The sequence below is a fragment of the Rhinopithecus roxellana genome, chromosome 7 (assembly GCF_007565055.1).
Source record: "Rhinopithecus roxellana isolate Shanxi Qingling chromosome 7, ASM756505v1, whole genome shotgun sequence".
In the NCBI taxonomy this organism is placed as follows: domain Eukaryota; kingdom Metazoa; phylum Chordata; class Mammalia; order Primates; family Cercopithecidae; genus Rhinopithecus; species Rhinopithecus roxellana.
Genome location: NC_044555.1, coordinates 46,861,348 through 46,879,563, shown reverse-complemented (window position 1 = coordinate 46,879,563; position 18,216 = coordinate 46,861,348). Strand labels below are relative to the sequence as shown.

Below are 18,216 nucleotides of genomic sequence, written 5' to 3'. Positions count from 1 at the left end.
TATGTTGAAATCCTGCCTTAGTGAGTTTCATTTTTCTCTCCCATTCCTTGAGAGTATTAACTCTCTAAATGTCATGAGTACCTTCCCTTCTGGCCCAGGGTATCCTGCTTTCCAATTTACAGTCACTGTGTCACTTAAAGCTCACTAAATAATACCTGCTCACTGTGGTCTTCCTCTCTTTTGATTCTTTCTAAATGTTTTGTAATCAGTCATTAAAAGAAGAATTGTAATCTGCTCCTATTATTGACACTTTGTCTACAGTTTTCAGAGGGCACCTCAATAGTTTTTTGAATCTGGTTTCCCTTGTGGGAAGGGGTGTGGTAATGAGAGGTCATTCCAGTTTGCTCATATTTTTCCTCTTCTTTTTCATTAAATGTAAGTCTGAGTTACCTTTCTAGACTTAATAACAGAAAATATGTCCTACTCTTTCCTAGTCTGACATCAAAACATCATGTTGTATACCTTAAATATATCTATGTATCTATATTGAATCTATCTATGTATCTATCTATCTATGTATCTATCTATCTATCTATCTATCTATCTATCTATCTATCTATCTATCCATCCATCCTGCTTTTAGGCCTGGGGACATCTTTGGGGGGTAAATCTCTCTTTTTGCATTTCATTTAGGGAGAGTTTGATCTCTGAGATCTTAAGCCTTTTCTGCCTTCACTTCCTGATAATACCTTGGTTTGTTTTCTGATATTTCTAAAGCTAAAACAGTCTCCTGGATGGCAGTTCTCTGTTCATTTAAAATACTGCAGTTGCTCTGCCTGCTGCCAAGGTCCTTAATCGGTTGCTGTGCCAACCAGATTCTGAAGGCCAAGGCATTACTGCCACAGTCTTTTTTTAGAGCATTATTTTTTTGTTGTTGTTCTGAGGTTCTGAGTTTTTCCTTTGGATTTTTGGTAATTTATTTTATTGTTTTTTTCCTGCTACTTCAATCCTAGAAACAGCCATATTCCCTATGTTTCAGGGCTCTCATACTTTTTTCCATATATTTACTTTTTATTGAATTTGTTAATGTTACAGAGTTCTTGCACTGCCAAACTATGCCTGAGAAGTCAAAGAAATGGTACAATGGATAGCCTCATCCACCCGTCATACAGTATATTAAAACCTGATTCACATACATTTTGATATTTTCACAATCTTTTAAGTATTTATAATAAGAGTTGGAATTTAAATCTGCTGCAGGTCTTCAGATTTCGAGTACAGTATGCCATTACATAACACCTCCACTTATTCATCCGTTTATTCTTCAATAACATAACCCCCAAGAAAATTTTGTCAGAAAAATGCATACTTTTCAGGGAAAATATGTGGCTCAATGAAGAGATTATTTGTTAAGATTTTTGGTTCCCAAATAAAGTCTTTAGTTTACCAAGAATCCCATTTCTGATTTAATCATTCAATCTCCCCTTGGCTGGCTTAGCTACTCACCAAAATACATCAGAAAGTAGGCATCCTGCCTATCACTTCAAATAATGACAATGTTATTGCTCAGACATGGTTGGCAGGTCCTGTCAGAAGATACTGTAATCTTCCTAGAGTCCGATTCCTGCACTGGCACTTTCATCGAGACTGACTTCTATAGGAAAACGCTCCCACATCGAAATCGTTTTACTCACCCACTTGCTTCACTCTTGCCAGTAGCAAGTCTGCAACTCATGTATTTGGCAAAGGGATTTATTATAGAGAAACCTAGACTCTGCATCAAGTGGTCACATACCACTTTGAGATATTTCTGTTGAACCAAAGATACAAAACTAGGAAACTGCCAGACTATCTCATTAGGTGAAAACTTTTCTGTAATCTGGGGTAGTCCCTTTTAAAAGACTAAAAACTACCAGGTAGTTTAAGCTGTAATTATTAAAAACAGAAGTGCTACATCATCTTTCGCCCTGACTCTCCAAATGAACATAAAGACACACCAAAAGGTTGAAAACAGAGCTAGCTGGGAAAATCACTGCATCTATGAAACATCCAATACCTTGAAAATTTGGGCACAAGTATATAAGAAATTCTTATCAAAGATACATGCACAATCCATGAAACTTAAATGGGTTTTAGCTGAGGTTTTGCTCATGGTGCTCTGAATTTATAAGGACAGATCAGTGAATCCCTTAGCTTGAGCAGAAAGCATTTTCTTCTCACTGCTGGTTACTATACAATTTAGACCTGATTAGAGAAGGTATTAGCAGCACCTTAAGTAGAGCCTCCAGTACCCACTGCTTTTTACATCAAAGGCTATTTGGTTCCACCCTCAGGATTGGCATATTCATGAGACATTTCACAATTCGAATGCATACTTCAGGTTACTTACTTAACCCAGCTATATGCTCTGTCAAACAACTTATTTCAAGTCAAAGCAAAAAAGGCCTTAATGTAGAACAAAGAAAAGCACTTTTCAAATAAAAAATTACTAAAAGAAACAAGATTATTCTCTCCCTCACCCCTTCTCCCACTTGCTGGACCACAGTTTGGTTGAATTTATTTTGTGGTTACCTCAGAATACAACTAAAAGTTTAAATTACAAATCACAGCCCTACACGATGATCCAAACATATCAGTTCTTTTGAGCGGCGTGTTCCAGAAAGTCTAATATAGCCACAGCCTACTACAGAGAGTATTCCTGAAGGGCAGGGAATGGGACAGGTTAATTAAGGAACTTAAATCTTCATCTTTTATAGCAGATCAGAACCCAGATGGCTGATTTTCTGCAGGATTTCTGATAAGAATCCAGTAGAGCTGGTTTCAAGGTTCACATTGACACTTAATAGCTCTAACTTTCTTATCCAGAAGTTGTGATCCACATGAAGTCCACAATGAGTGCAACAAATCTGAGGTAGCCAACCTTTATCTGAACATAAAAAGATTTTGAAATGACCACTGTCTACAGGCTTTGTTTTTTTGTATTTGCAGAGTAAATATGAAAGAACACTATTGAAACTAGTTCAACATTTATATAACAATGAAAATTCCCCTATATCCAATATGCATAAAGAGCAGTCGTGAAACTTTAACTTCCATAGTGAAATAGGGCCGGTCACTTAAATCAAGTGATATGCATCAGTTGCTGTAGATCCAGCAAAAATCAGATGATAAATGGCTGTTCATGCTCTCACGCTTCTTAATCTGGTTTACAATAATTCCTATCACTCTCTGAGTCTTTGAAATTCACAGCCAGTATTAGGATCTACCTAAGGAACATTCAGAACCAATTAAAGAACTTGTAGTAGAGGAAAGGGGGCCTCAGAAGCAAGGCATACAAGTCACCCACGTCTCTAGGTGAGTCGCACTATGTTACCCTCTCTGACCATGAATGTAGTTTAGAATAAGATAAAGAACAACATAATATGGACAGCTGGTACCACCTATTACAACTTAAGGCCTCAATAAATCCTCACCCATCAATGCTCGATCTGCAGCCATAATAGGAACAGAATGAAGAAAGGAGGGGAAACAAACTATGGTATCTGAATTATGCCACTGTACTAAAGAGTAAGATATGTCCAGAAAAGACATAGAACCTTTATTCATAGCAGTCAAACACTAGAAACAACCCACATGCCCATTAACAGGAAAAATGGGAAAACAAATTGTGGTATTCTATTACACAATAAACTACTCAGGAAAAAAAAGTTAGATTGAACATTTTGGGCAAGAATGTTTCATAGATACTGTTGTGTACTTCATGTTGCATCACATCAGGAGGCACGCAATAATGCCAGAGTGTCCTAATAATAGTGGAACTGAATTTGATAACTTGGTTAAAATTTTTCCATTGACAAAACATTTTTTCCTTTGTAATCAATAAATATATCAGTGGGATGATACTTTGAGACTTTATGCATATCCTTTTCTCTAACAATTTTCACCCAATAATTTTAGCATCCACTGATGATCCTTACCTAAATTCATTATTACATTGGGACTGCAAAATGATAATTTTCTTTCTGTTTTCAAAAATTATTTGAGTCTCGTGAGATGGAGAAATGATGATTTTCTAAATCTATCATCTTTCTACATTTGTTAGCTGCTATTCTTCTGCAAAGAAAAACTTTATTTTTAATTTTTTTTCCTGAATGGAGTATTTTAACGGTACTGCTCTCAGTGACTTAGGAAGACACAAATGCTAGCTCCATACTATTCACACTGTTTTGCACCCTTTTGAAATAAGTACTTGGGATATAATGTACAGCATGATGGCTATAGTTAATAGTACTTTATTATTTACTTGAAATTCACTAAGATAGTATATCCTGTGTCCTCACCACCCCCAACACACAAACACAATGGTAACTTTGGTGATTAACATGTTAATTGATATGATTCTGGTAATATTTCACAATGTATACACACATCAAAGCATTATGCCATACACCTTGAATATATACAATTTTTATTTGTATTATACCTCATTAAAGCTGAAAAATAAAATTAAAAAGGAAAAATAACATATATCTTGTTTTTATGGAAATCTTTTTGTATGAGTACACATGGTACTTTCTGGTTATAAATGGCTGTGTAGTATTCTATAGAATGAAGCTACAAAAAATTTATTTAACCAGGTTGTTATGAATGGGTATTTAGATTGTTTCCAGTCTTTTGCCATTAACAATGATACATCCTTGTACATATATTTTGTGGACACATTGGAATTTGTCTTTAGATATTGCTAGGTTCCAGGGTAAGTCCTTTACAAGTTTTTTAGGTACTCTTAAACTAAAACACCATTTTTTTAGGTACTACTAAACTAAAACACCATAAAGATTTTGTTCTCTGTAGCAATGCACAAAGTACCAGTTTCCCTACTCTCTTAAAATACAGTGTGTTATTATATATAAAAATCTTTGCAAATCTGAAAGGCAATAAAATATCTATCTCTTGAGAGTAGTTTGTCATTGCATTTATTTTATTAGGAGATTGTGTACCTTTCATCCATATGAAAGCCATTTGTATGTACTTTACTATGAGTGTCAATAAATGTTTTGACCATTTTTCTATCGTTATTTTTTTCATTTCCCTTACTAACTATATATAAAGGAAATTAGCTCTTTGTTATATGTGTTACAAATATTTTCCCAGTTTTTCATTTGCCTTCTGATTTTATTTATAGTATTTTCCCATGCAGATAAAAATGATTATTTATCTATATTATTTTAATAAATCATAATTGTATACATTTTTGGGGTACAATGTGATATTTTGATATATGTATATAATGTGGAATGATTAAATCAAGCTAATTAACATATCTATCATCTCACTTAATTTTTGCACTGAGATATTTGAAATGTATTCTCTTAGCTATTTTGAAATATATAATACATTATTGTTAACTACAGAACTACAGTCACCCTGTTGTGCAACAGATCTCAAAAACTTATTTCTCCTAACTAAAACTTTGTACTCCTATGTGATTCAGCAATCTCACTGACTGAAATCAGTATGTCAAAGAGATACCTGCACTCCCACGAGCATTGCAGCACTATTCACAATAGCCATGATACAGAATCAACCTAAGTGTTCGTCAATGGATGGATGGATAAAGAAAATGTGGTATGTGCATATAATGGAATAATATTCAGCCTTTAAAAAGAAGAAAATCCTGTCATTTGTGTCAACACAGATGAACATGGAGAACATTATGCAAAGTGAAATAAGCCAGACACAGAAAGACAAACACCATGTGATCTCACTCATATTTGTGGAATATTAAAAACCATGGGTTTTGTTCTGGGTGCAGTGGTTTATGCCTGTAATTCCAGTGCTTTAGGAGGCCAAGGCAGGAGGATCACTTGAGATCAGGATTTCGAGACCAGCCTTGGCAACATAGTGAGACCCCGTCTCTTATTTATTTATTTTTTTCAAATTAGCTAGGAGTGGTGGTACACACCTGTACTCCTAGCTATTTGGGAGGCTGAGTCAAAACGATTGCTTGAGCCCAAGAATTTGAGATTACAGTGAGCTATTATCATGCCACTGCATTCCAGCCTGACTGACAGAGCAAGATCCTATCTGCAAAAGCAGAAAAAGAGGCTTTTATGAAATCAAATTCATCAATCTTTTTCTATTGTAACTTCATTATTTTCCATATTTCATAAATTTTGGTTGAAACATAATGTACAGAAAATTGCACATTATTATACATACTGTAAGTACAATGTAATGAATTTTCACTAACTGTATACTTCCATTAACCAGCACCCAGATCAATGAACAGAACAGGACCAATACCCTGGGTGTCCATTTTGTGCTCCCATGCAGTCACTGTCCTCTCCTTTCCACACATAAGATTCCGTTCATTTTGTATGGCTCCATTTGTTAATATAACATTTTTAAAATTCATTTTACCACATTTTCTTTGTCCAGTCTATTATCGATGGGCATTTATGTTGATTCCATATCTTTGTTATTGTGAATAGTGTTGCAATAAACATACATGTGCATGTGTCTTTATAATAGAATGATTTACATTCCTTTGGGTATATACTCAGTAATGGAATTGTTGGGTCAATGGTATTTCTGTCTTTAGGTCTTTGAGGAATCGCCACACTCTCTTTCACAATGTCCAAAATAATTTACACTCCCACCAACAGTATATAAGGAATACTATGCAACCATAAAAAGGAACTAGATCATGTTCTTTGCAGGGACATGGGTGGAGCTGGAGGCCATTATTCTTAGAAAACTAGCACAGGAACAGAAAATCATATGCTGGCATGTTCTCACTTACAGATGGGAGCTAAATGATGAGAACACATGGACACACAGAGGGGAACAACACTCACTGGCTCCTTTTGGAGGGTGAAAGGTGGGAGGAGGGAGAGGATCAGGAAAAATAACTAATGGGTACTAGGCTTAATACCTGTGTGATGAAATAATCTGTACAACAAACTCCCATGACACAAGTTTACCGATGTAACAAACCTGCACTTCCACCCCTGAAAGTAAAATGAAAGTTTTAAAAAATTCATTTTAAGGCAAAGAGTAAGTGCAGGATCCAATATTTTTTTCAGGTGACTATCTAGTTGTCCCAACACTATCTTTTCTCTACTGATACGGCATTCCAACTTTATCATATACCAGTTTCTTTTAAATATTTGAACCTATTTCTGAACTCAGTTTTGTTTCATTGATGTGTCTATTTATTTATTTATGATTTTAAGAAGGGGAATGACATAGTCTATATTTCTAAAAGATCACTCTAGTTACTGTGTGGAGAATGGACTGTGAAGAGGAGGAGTGGGCAGAGAGCAAGTATGGAGACCATTTACGAGGATGCTGTAGTAATTTAGGTGAGATAAAATAGTGACTTTGACTAGGGAGGTGCAGCATGATAGACAGAAGTGGTCAGATGTCAGGTATGGTTTGGGCATTTAATTCACGTATTAGTACCACACAACTCTTTTAATTTCTGTGTCTTTATAGTATATTTTAATATCTCATAAGGTCAATCCCTCCTCATTACTCTTTTTTTTAAATAGAACTTTTGGGCTTTTCTTGAATGTCCCTTTTTGCTATATGGACTTTAGAATCAGTTTGTCTCATTTCAAAAATCCTACTGGTGTTTTGATTAGTATCAAATTAAATTTATAGACTAATATAAAGAGAAGAATTAACATATGTATAATATGAGTCATCCTATCCAATAATACGGTATGTATCAAAGGCTTTGTATACCTTAAAAGTGTATAGAAGATTTTTTCATACAGATCTTTTATGATTCACAGGTTTTAATTCTGAGTTTTTTTGTAGTTGATATTTGAAATATTTTCTATTATATTTTGATTTTTGTTTTTAATATCTCAAGCACACAAATGCATTAAAAAATCAAGCATTCATGCTTCTACCACCTAGACTTAATGAATATTAAAATGTTTCATATTTTAAAATTTTTTAAAGTATACGACATTTATGGGTAAAATTAAAGTCACCGACCCATCTCATCAATCTCTTTCCCTCCCTACAGATAACCTGATATTGGCAAGTATCCCCTCCTACATTAATATGCATCCATAAGCATTATATGGTATTGTCTTGTATACTGTTAAATTTTACAGTATCATACTGTACATGTCATTTTGCAACTTTTTCTATTTAATATTTTGGTTTTGGGCCAGGCATGGTGGCTCACACCTGTAATCCCAGCACTTTGAGAGGCCAAGGTGGGTGGATCACTTGAGGTCAGGAGTTCTAGACCAGCCTAGTCAACACAGTGAAATCCTGTCTCTACTAAAAATACAAAAATTAGCTGGTTATGGTGACGCATGCCTGTCATCCCAGCTAGTCGGGAGGCTGGAGGCTGAGGCACAAGAATCGCTTGAACCCGGGAGGTGAAGGTTGCAGTGGGCCAACAACTCCACTCCAGCCTGGACGACAGGGCGAGACCCTTATCTAAAAATAAAAAAAATTTTTGTCCTTGAAATTTATGTTTTTCTACATGTAGCTTTATCTAACTCACTTTAACTGAACAAGAGAATTACTTTGCATGAATATAACTCAATTTTTAAAAACCCACTCCACTGTCAAGGGACATTTGGCTAGTTTTCAACATTTTGGTATTGTAAACTATGTTGTAATGAATATCCTTAAATGCACATCTTCAGTATTACCAGATGTTGCCAAATTGCTTTCTGAATAACTTCAACAAACTTACTAATTTATTCCACAGATATTTATTTACTCCAAAATATGTGCCAGCCACTATTCTAGGGGCTATGTATGCAACAGTGTCTCAGTCTGTTTGTACTGCTATAAAAGAATACCTGAGACTGGGTAATTTATAAATAACAGAAATTTATCTTCTCACAGTTCTGGAGTCTGGTAACTCTAAGATCAGGGCACTGGAAATGTTCAACTTTCTGGTGAGGGCTGCTTCCAAGATGGAACTTTGTTGCTGCATCCTCCTTGTTAAGGGAACATGACGTTCTCACATGGTGGAAGGCAGAAGGGCAAGTGAGCCAAATGATGCATGAAGAATCTTTTCTAAGGACCTTAACCTCATTCTTGAGGAGAGGAGACCTCATTACCTAATTACCTCTCAAGGGTCCCACCTCTTAATACCATCACATTGGCCATTAAGTTTCAGCACCTGGATTTTGGAGGGGACACATTCAAACCAGAGCAAACTGAACAAAGTAGACAAAAATCCCTTCCTTCTGGAGATTGCATTGAAGTTGTGAGGAAAGAGATAAAACCTCAAATGCCTAAATAAAATATAGAACATGTTATATGGAGATAAGTTAGAAGAAAAATAAGGCAAGGAAATGGAATGTAGAGTGTTGTGATTGTTAATTTTTTTTTTCTTTTTTTTTTGGGACGGAGTTTTACTCTTGTTGCCCAGGCTGGAGTGCAATGGTGCGATCTCAGTTCACCACAACCTTCGCCTCCCGGGTTCAAGCGATTTCCTGCCTCAGCCTCCAGAGTAGCTGGGGTTACAGGCATATGCCACCATGCCTGGCTAACTTTGTATTTTTTAGTAGAGATGAGATTTCTCCAGGTTGGTCAGGCTGGTCTCAAACTCCCAACCTCAGGTGATCCGCCCGCCTTGGCCTCCCAAAGTGTTGGGATTACAGGCGTGAGCCACCGCGTTTGGTCCGTGATTGTTATTTTTTTAAGTGTCAACTTGGCTATGCTGTACTAACCAGTTATTAAATCAAATACTAATCTAGATGTTGCTGGGAAGGTAATTTATAGATGTGGTTAACATGTACAAATCAGTTGACTTGAAGTAAAGCAGATTACCCTCAATAACGTGGGTGGGCCTCATCCAATCACTCAAAGGCCTTAAAAGCAAAAATGATGTTTCCTGTAAGAGAAGGAATTCTGCCTCAAGACTGTAGCATCATCTCCTGCAGAGTTTCTAGTCTGACGGCCTGCCCTGTGGATTTCAGATTTGCCAGCTCCCCCAATTGCATGAGCCAATTTTTAAAGACAACTCACTTATAAGTTTTATAAAGACAAAATTAAAAAGATAAATATAATAAAGATAAAATATAAATCATAAATCTTATTTATGAGAGTTATCTTTAAAATAAGATTCTATTTGTACTATTTGTTCTATTTTTCTGAAGAACGCTGACTGACATAGATTTTGTTACCAAGAGTGGTTCTAGAGGAACAGAATCTTAAGGATGGATTTTCTGAATTGGTTCTGAAGTTTCCGAAATTACTTCTCTGATCTGATTAGGTTTAAATGCACTAATGACTACTTACAATAGTAAAGAGGACACTGGGAGAAATGAAATAATCAGACTTTTCAGAAATTACTGAACACCAGCTCTGAACTGACATGAATTCCAGGAGACTCAAAATGGCACTGTGGTCCACCAGTCAGATTAGGGGCTTATGGGGGTCAGTTATTTAATGGAGTTTTAACTCACATCTACCTCATAGAGAACCCAGTAGTTTCCTGAGCCCATCCTCTGGTAATTTTCCCAGTTCTGGGATATATAATTGGAATAGACACAATCAGCAACTGGTAGAATCCCCACATTGATTCCCTGGCTTGTGGATTGGGGGTTATTATGGTAGAAAAGGTGAAGTGGAAGTCACTAGAACTGCCTCTGCTTAGAAAAATATTAAACCAAAAGCAATACTACATTCCTGGAGGGATCGTAGAGATCAGTGCCACCACCGAGGGCTTGAAAAATGCAAGGGTGATGATTCCCACCATATCCCCATTCAACTTACCTATTTGGCCTCTACAGAAAACACATGGATTTTTTGCTTGCTTCAGCAACACATATACTATAATTGGAACAATACAGAGAAGATCATCATGACCCCTGTGCAAAGATGACATGCAAATTTGTGAAGTATTTCATATTTTTGAGAAATGATAAATGCTTAAGGTGATGGATATGGCGATTACCATGATTTGATCACTATACAATTTATACATTTATAGAAACATCCATCATGTTGTACCCTATAAATATGTATAATTATTATGTGTCAATTTTTTTTAAAAAGGTGAATCTTGGAGAATGACAGTGGATTTTCAAAAGCTTAACCAGGTAGAGACTCCAATTGCAGCTGCTGCACCAGATGTGGTTTCATTGCTTGAACAAATTAATATATCTTCTGGTATCTGCTATGTAGCTATTGATTTGGCAAATGCCTTTTTTCTCAATGTCTGTTAGTAAAGACCACCAGAAGAAGTTTGCTTAATCTGGCAAAGCTAGCAATACTTTTCTTATCTCTATCAGTTTTCTACCCTATTTCATAATTTAGTTCACAGGGACCTTGCTTGACTTCCCCTTCCACAAGACATCACACTGATTCATTGCATGGATGACATTATGCTGATTGGACCTAGTGAGCAAGCATTAATAACTACTCTAGACTTTTGGTAATACATTTACACATCAGAGGGTGAGAAATACAATTTTTAAAATAAGCTAACTTTCACCTCAGTGAAATTTCTATGGCTCCAGTGATGCGGGTATAAAGATATCCTTTCTATGGTAAAGATTAAGTTCTTGCATCTGGCCTTTTCTATAACCAGAAAAAAATGCATAACACCTGATGGGCCTCTTTAAACTTTTGAGGCAACATATTTATCATTTGGCTCATTTACTGAGTGACCTAAAAAGTTACTAGTTTTGAGTGGGGCCCAGAACAAGTGAAGTCTCTGCAACTGGTCCAGGCTGCCATGCAAGCTGCTCTGCCACTTGGGCCATATGTTTCAGAAGATTCAATGGTGCTTGAAGTGTCAGTGGCAGATAGAAATGCTTCTTGGAGCCTTTGGCAGGCCGCTATAGGTGAATTGCAACACATATTCATAGGAATTTTGAGCAAAGCTCTGCCATCTTCTGCAGATAACTACTATCCTTTTGAGAAACAGCTTTTGGCTTGCTACTGGGCCTTAGTAGAGACTGAACAATTAACCTTTGGTCACTATGCTACAATGTGACCTAAGCTGTCCTTCATGAACTGAGTATTATCTGACCCACCAAGTCATAAAGTTGGGCATGCACACCAGCACTCAATCACCAAATGGAAATTGTATATAAAGTTGGGCTTGAGCAGGCCCAGAAGGCACATGTAAGCTATATGAAGAAGTGGCCCAAATGCCTATGGCCCCACTCTTAGTATATTACCTCCTCTCTCCCAACCTGCGCCTATTGCCTCATAGGAGTTCTCTGTGATAAGGTGAATGAAGAAGAGGAAAATGAGCCTGGTTTACAGATGGTTGTGCATGATATGAAGGCACCACCTGCAAGTGGGCAGCTCCGCCACTAGTAACCCTTTTCTGGGATATCCCAGAAAGACAGTGATGAAGGGAAATCCTCCCATTGGGCAGAACATAGAGCACTGCACATTGTACCTTGTTCATTTTTACTTAGAAGGAGAAATGGCCAGAAGTTTGAGTGTATGTTGATTCATGGATGTTGTCCAGTGGTTTAGATGGATGGTCAAGCACTTGGTAGGAACATGATTGGAAAATTGGTGATGAGGAGGTAAGAGAAAAAGATATGTGGGTAGACCTCTATAAATGGGTTTAGGAAAACAACCCTGAAGACATTTGTGTCCCATGTGAATGCTAACCAAAGAGCGACCTCAGCAGAGCAAGATTTTTTATAATCAAGTGGATAGGATGACCTGTTCTGTGGATAACAGTCAGTCACCCTCCTCAGCTACTTCTGTCATTGCCCAATGGGCTCATTTACAAAGTGGCCATGGTGGTAGGGATATAAATTATTCATGGGATTAGCAACATGGACTTCAATTCACTAAGGTTGACCTGGCTATACCCACTGCTCAGAGTACTCAATCTGCCAGCAGCAAAGACCATCACTGAGTCATTCCCCAGGGTGATCAGCCAGTTATTGATGTCTGGTTGATTATATTCAACCACTTCTATCATAGAAGGGGCAGCATTTTTTCTTACTGGAATAGAAATTTACTCTAAGTATGGATTTACCTTCCTTGCACACAATGATTTTGCCAAAACTACCATCTGTAGACTTACAGAATGCCTTATCCACTGCCATGTTATTCTACATAACATTGCTTCTGATTAAGGAACTCACTTTATACATGAAGTTGCAGCAGTGGGCCCAAGTTCATTGAATTCACTGTCCTTACCATGTTCCCAGCCATCCTGAAGCAACTGGTTTGGTAGAATAATGTAATGGCCTTTTAAAGACTTGGTTATAGCACTAACTACATGGCACCACCTTGCAGGACCAGGGCATGCTCTTTAGGAGGCTATATATACTCTAAAGAAGTGTCAAATATATGGTGCTGTTTCCCCTGTAGACAGGATTCACAGGTCCAGGAATCAAGGGGTGAAAATTGGAGTGGATATTACTTACTATACCATAGTTATCCACTAGCAAAATTTTTGCTTCCTGTCCCCATGACCTTACGCTATGCTGGTCTTGAGGTCTTAGTTCCAGAGGGTGGAATGCTACCACCAGGAGATATAATAATTCAATTGAACTATAATTTAAGATTGTTATCCTACTACTTTGGGCTTCTTGTGCCTCTAAGTTAACAGGCACCAAAGAGAGTTACTGTACTGCTGGCATGATTGATCTTGATTACCAAGGAAAAAGTTTGCAACTTGTTGGGCTCTTACTTCACAATAGAGGTAAGTAAGTATGAGTATGTCTGGAATACAGTAGACCCATTAGAAGATCTCTTAGTGCTACCAGGCCCTGTGATTAAAGTCAGTGGAAAACTACAGCTGGGCATGGTGGTACACATCTGTAGTTCTAGTTACTCAAGAGGCTGAAGCAGGAGGATTGCTTGAGCCAAGGAATTCAAGGCCAGTCTCGGCTACATAGTGAGACTCCCATCTCTAAAAAGCACTACAATAATTCAACTCAACAGGACTACTAATTGCTCAGAACTCTCCAGAATGAAGGTTTGGGTCACCCTACCCCATTCCACCAGGGAAGGAACCATAAGAAGCTGAAATATTTGCTGAGGGCTAAGGGAATATGGAATGGGTAATGGAAGAAGGTTGTTTTAAATACCAGCTACGAGTTGCAGATGACCAATTGCAGAAACGAGAATTGTAATTATTATTATTATTATTAGTAGTAGTAGTACTAGTATTTGAGGCGGAGTTTTTGCTCTTGTTGCCCAGGCTGGAGTGCAATAACACAGTCTTGGCTCACTGCAACCTCTGTCCCCCAGGTTCAAGGGATTCTCCTGCCTCAGCCTCCTGAGTAGCTGAGATTACAGGCATGCACCTCCACGCTCTGCTAAGTTTGTATTTTTAGCAGAGACGGAGTTTCTCCATGTTGGTCAGGCTGGCCTCGAACTCCTGACCTCAGGTGATCTGCCCGACTCGGCCTCCCAAAGTGCTAGGATTACAGGTGTGAGCCACTGCGCCCGGCCAAGAACTGTAATTATTATGAGTAGTTCTTCCTTATAATAAGGAGGAAATATAGTATTTTTCTTTGTCATAAATATGCTTGTTTGTGTGTATATTTATGTCAATTTTCGTTTCTTCTCTCTCTTGTCTTCTTATCATATAAAATAAAATGTATTAGTAATAGTTAACCTTACATCACAGTATTTAAGTCGCAGGATATCAAGGAGAAGAATGAACATAACCCAAGGATTTTGCATCCTCTCACGGGGAAAGGGTTAGTGCATTTTCGGTTGTACAGAGTTGTAACAAGAGTTGTATCTTGTTAGGTGGAAGTATGACTTTGTTATTATCTTTATTTGGAGATATATGTATGGGTGCCTAGCTGGTGAGGGGTGGATTGTTATGGTTCATTTTATACGTCATCTTGGGCCAGGCACGGTGGCTTGTGCCTGTAATCCCAGCACTTTGAGAGGCTGAGGTGAGTGGATCATTTGAGGTCAGGACTTTGAGACCAGCCTGATCAACATGGTGAACCCCCGTCTCTACTAAAATACAAAAATAAGCCGGGCATGGTGGCAGGTGCCTGTAATCTCAGCTACTCGGGAGGCTGAGACAGGAGAATCCCTTGAACCCAGGAGGCGGAGGTTGCAGTGAGTTGAGACTGCACCACTGCACTCCAGCCTGGGCGACAGAGCGAGACTCCCTCTTGAAAAAAACAATAAAAACCAATAAAAAATATGTCAACTTAGCTAGTTTATAGCACCGTTATTTAATCAAACATTGATTTAGGTGTTTCTATGAAGGTATTTTGTGGTTTACATGTACAATAATTTGATTTGAAGTAGAGCCTATGATGGGCTTCATCCAATGAGTCTCAGGCTGTAAGAGCAAATCCTAAAGTTTTTCTGGCAAAGAAATATGTCAAGACTAAAGTGTCACATTCTGCCAAGTTTCTAGCCTGCTGGTTTGCCCTGCAGATTTCCAAGTCAAGATTGCTGCATCAACTCCTGCTGGAGTTTCCAGCCTGCCAGCCTGTCCTACAGAATTCAGACTTGCCAGCCCCCACAACTATGTGAGCCAATTCCTTAAAATATATCTTATATATGTCTTTATATATACTTATAAATATATGTATATTTACATATTTATCTCCTATTGGTCTCTTTTGAGAACGCTGACTGATAGAAATGTGGAAGGATAATTTTAAATAGGATGGAGAGGAAAGGTAACTTATGAGTACCATTTATATTCCCACCAATAGTCAATGCTTTTTATTTTTACTGTTTTCGAAAAAGTACTCTATTTTTCAAATTATTTTAAAATAAACTTTTCATTTTGAGATAATGTAGGTTCACATGCAGTTTATTGATCTTTTCAAAGAGCTAGAGTTTGGTTTTGGTTTTTAATTGTTTTGATTTCTCATATTATCTTTATTATTTCCTTCCTTCTGCTTGCTTTGGGTTTGTTTTGCTCTTTTTCTGTTTTATAAATTTCTTTTTTAAAGCTTTTAAAAAACTCAGCAGTAAGAATTTTTGGCCGGGCGCGGTGGCTCAAGCCTGTAATCCTAGCACTTTGGGAGGCCGAGATGGGCGGATCACGAGGTCAGGAGATCCAGACCATCCTGGCTAACACGGTGAAACCTCGTCTCTACTAAAAATACAAAAAACTAGCCGGGAGAGGTGGTGGACGCCTGTAGTCCCAGCTACTTGGGAGGCTGAGGCAGGAGAATGGCATAAACCCGGGAGGCGGAGCTTGCAGTGAGCTGAGATCCGGCCACCGCACTCCAGGCTGGGCGACAGAGCGAGACTCCATTTCATAAAAAAGAAAAAAAAAAAGAAATTTCAAGTTTCTTCAGGGAGAATCTTAGATTATTGTTTTGAGATGTTTCCTGTTTTCTTTTTTTTTTTTTTTTAATTTTTGTGGGTACATACTAGGTGTGTATATTTATGTGTTATGTGAAATATTTTGATACAAGCATGCAACATGTAATGATTACATCAGGGTAAATGGAGTACCCATCCTCTCAAACATTTATCCTTTGTGTTACAAAAAATCTAATTATAACATCATAGTTATTTATAAATGTACAATTAAATTATTTTCTCTATACTCACCCTGTTATGCTAGCAAAAACTGGGTTTTATTCATTCTTTGTAACTATTTTTTTGTGCACATTAACCACCTCCACTTCCTACCCCACGCCCACTACCCTTCTTAGCCTCTGGTAACCATCCTTCTATTCTCTATCTTCATAAGTTCAATTATTTTAATTTTTAGCTCCCACAAATGAGTGAGAACATGTGATCTTTGTCTGTCTGTGCCTGGCTTATTTTACTTAACATAATAATCTCCATTTCCATCCGTGTTGTGGCAGATGACAGGATCTCATGTTTGTATGAGTGAATAGTGCTCCATTGTGTATATGTACCACATTTTCTTTATCCATTCATCTATTGATGAACACTTAGGTTGCTTACAAATCTTGGCTATTGTAAATAGTGCTGCAATAAATATGGGAGTGCAGATATTTCCTTGATAAACTGATTTTCTTTCTTTTGGGTATATACCTAGGAGTGGGATTGCCAGATCATATGGTAGCTCTATATTTAGTTTTTTGAGTTCTCCATTAGTAGTTGTACTAATTTACATCCCCACCAATAGTCTGTGAAGGTTCCCTTTTCTCCGTCTCCTCATCAGCATATATTATTGCCTGTCTTTTAAATAAAAGTCATTTTACCTAGGGTGAGACAGTATCTCACTGTAGTTTTGATTATCATTTCTCTGATAATCAATAATGTTCAACACATTTTCATATACCTGCTTGTCATTTGTATTGTATTCTTTTGAGAAATGTCTATTCAAATCTTTTGCTCAGTTAAAAATTGAATTATTAGACTTTTTTCCTATAGAGTTGTTTGAGCTCCTTATATATTCTGGTTATTAATTCCTTGTCAGATGAGTAGTTTGCAAATATTTTCTCCCCTTCTGTGGGTTGTCTCTTCATTTTGTTGATTGTTTCCTTTGCCATGCAGAAGCTTTTTGACTTGATGTAATCCCATTTGTCCATTTTTGCTTTGGTTGCCTGTACTAGTGAGGTATTACTCAACAAATTTTTGCCCAGGCCAATGTCCTGGAGATTTTCCCCAATGTTTTCTTGTAGCAGTTTCATAGTTTGAGGTCTTAGATTTAAGTCTTTAATCCATTTTCATTTGATTTTTGTATACAGCAAAAGACAGGGTTCTAGTTTCATTCTTCTGTATGTGGATATCCAGATTTCTCAGCACCATTTATAGTCTTTTCCCTCGTGTATGTTCTTTGCACCTTTGTTGAAAATGAGTTCACTGCAGGTGTGTGAATTTGTTTCTGGTTTCTGAATTCTGTTGCATTGGTTTATGTGTCTGTTTTTATGCCAGTACCATGCTGTTTTGGCTACTGTAGCTCTGTAGTATAATTTGTAGTCAGGTAATGTAATTCCTCCAGTTTTGTTCTTTTTGTTTAGGATAGCTTTGTCTATTCTGGGTCTTTCGTGGTTTTAAATACATTTTAGTATTGTTTTTTCTATTTCTGTAAAGCAATAGAAAATAGATAAGAATTGCATTAAATCTGTAGATTGCTTTGGGTAGTATGGACATTTTAACAGCATTGATTCTTCCAATCTATGAACATGGAATGTCTTTCCATTTTCTTCTATCTTCTTCAATTTTTACATCAGTGTTTTATATTTTTCATTGCAGAGATCTTTCACTTCTTTGATTAGGTTAATTCCTAAGTACTTAATTTTATTTGTAGCTATTGTAAGTGGGATTACTTTCTTGATTTCCTTTTCAGATTGTTGGCTGTTGGCATATAGAAATGCTACTGATTTTTGTAAG

The 18,216-nt window shown here is 37.2% G+C and overlaps 1 non-coding gene across 1 annotated transcript; it reads left to right on the top strand.

Moving 5' to 3' along the window:
• Positions 1-10,739: 10,739 nt before the first annotated feature.
• On the top strand, positions 10,740-10,844 carry LOC115898825. The gene has a single exon (XR_004058490.1). It is a non-coding gene; the product is annotated as a U6 spliceosomal RNA (small nuclear RNA).
• Positions 10,845-18,216: the final 7,372 nt, after the last annotated feature.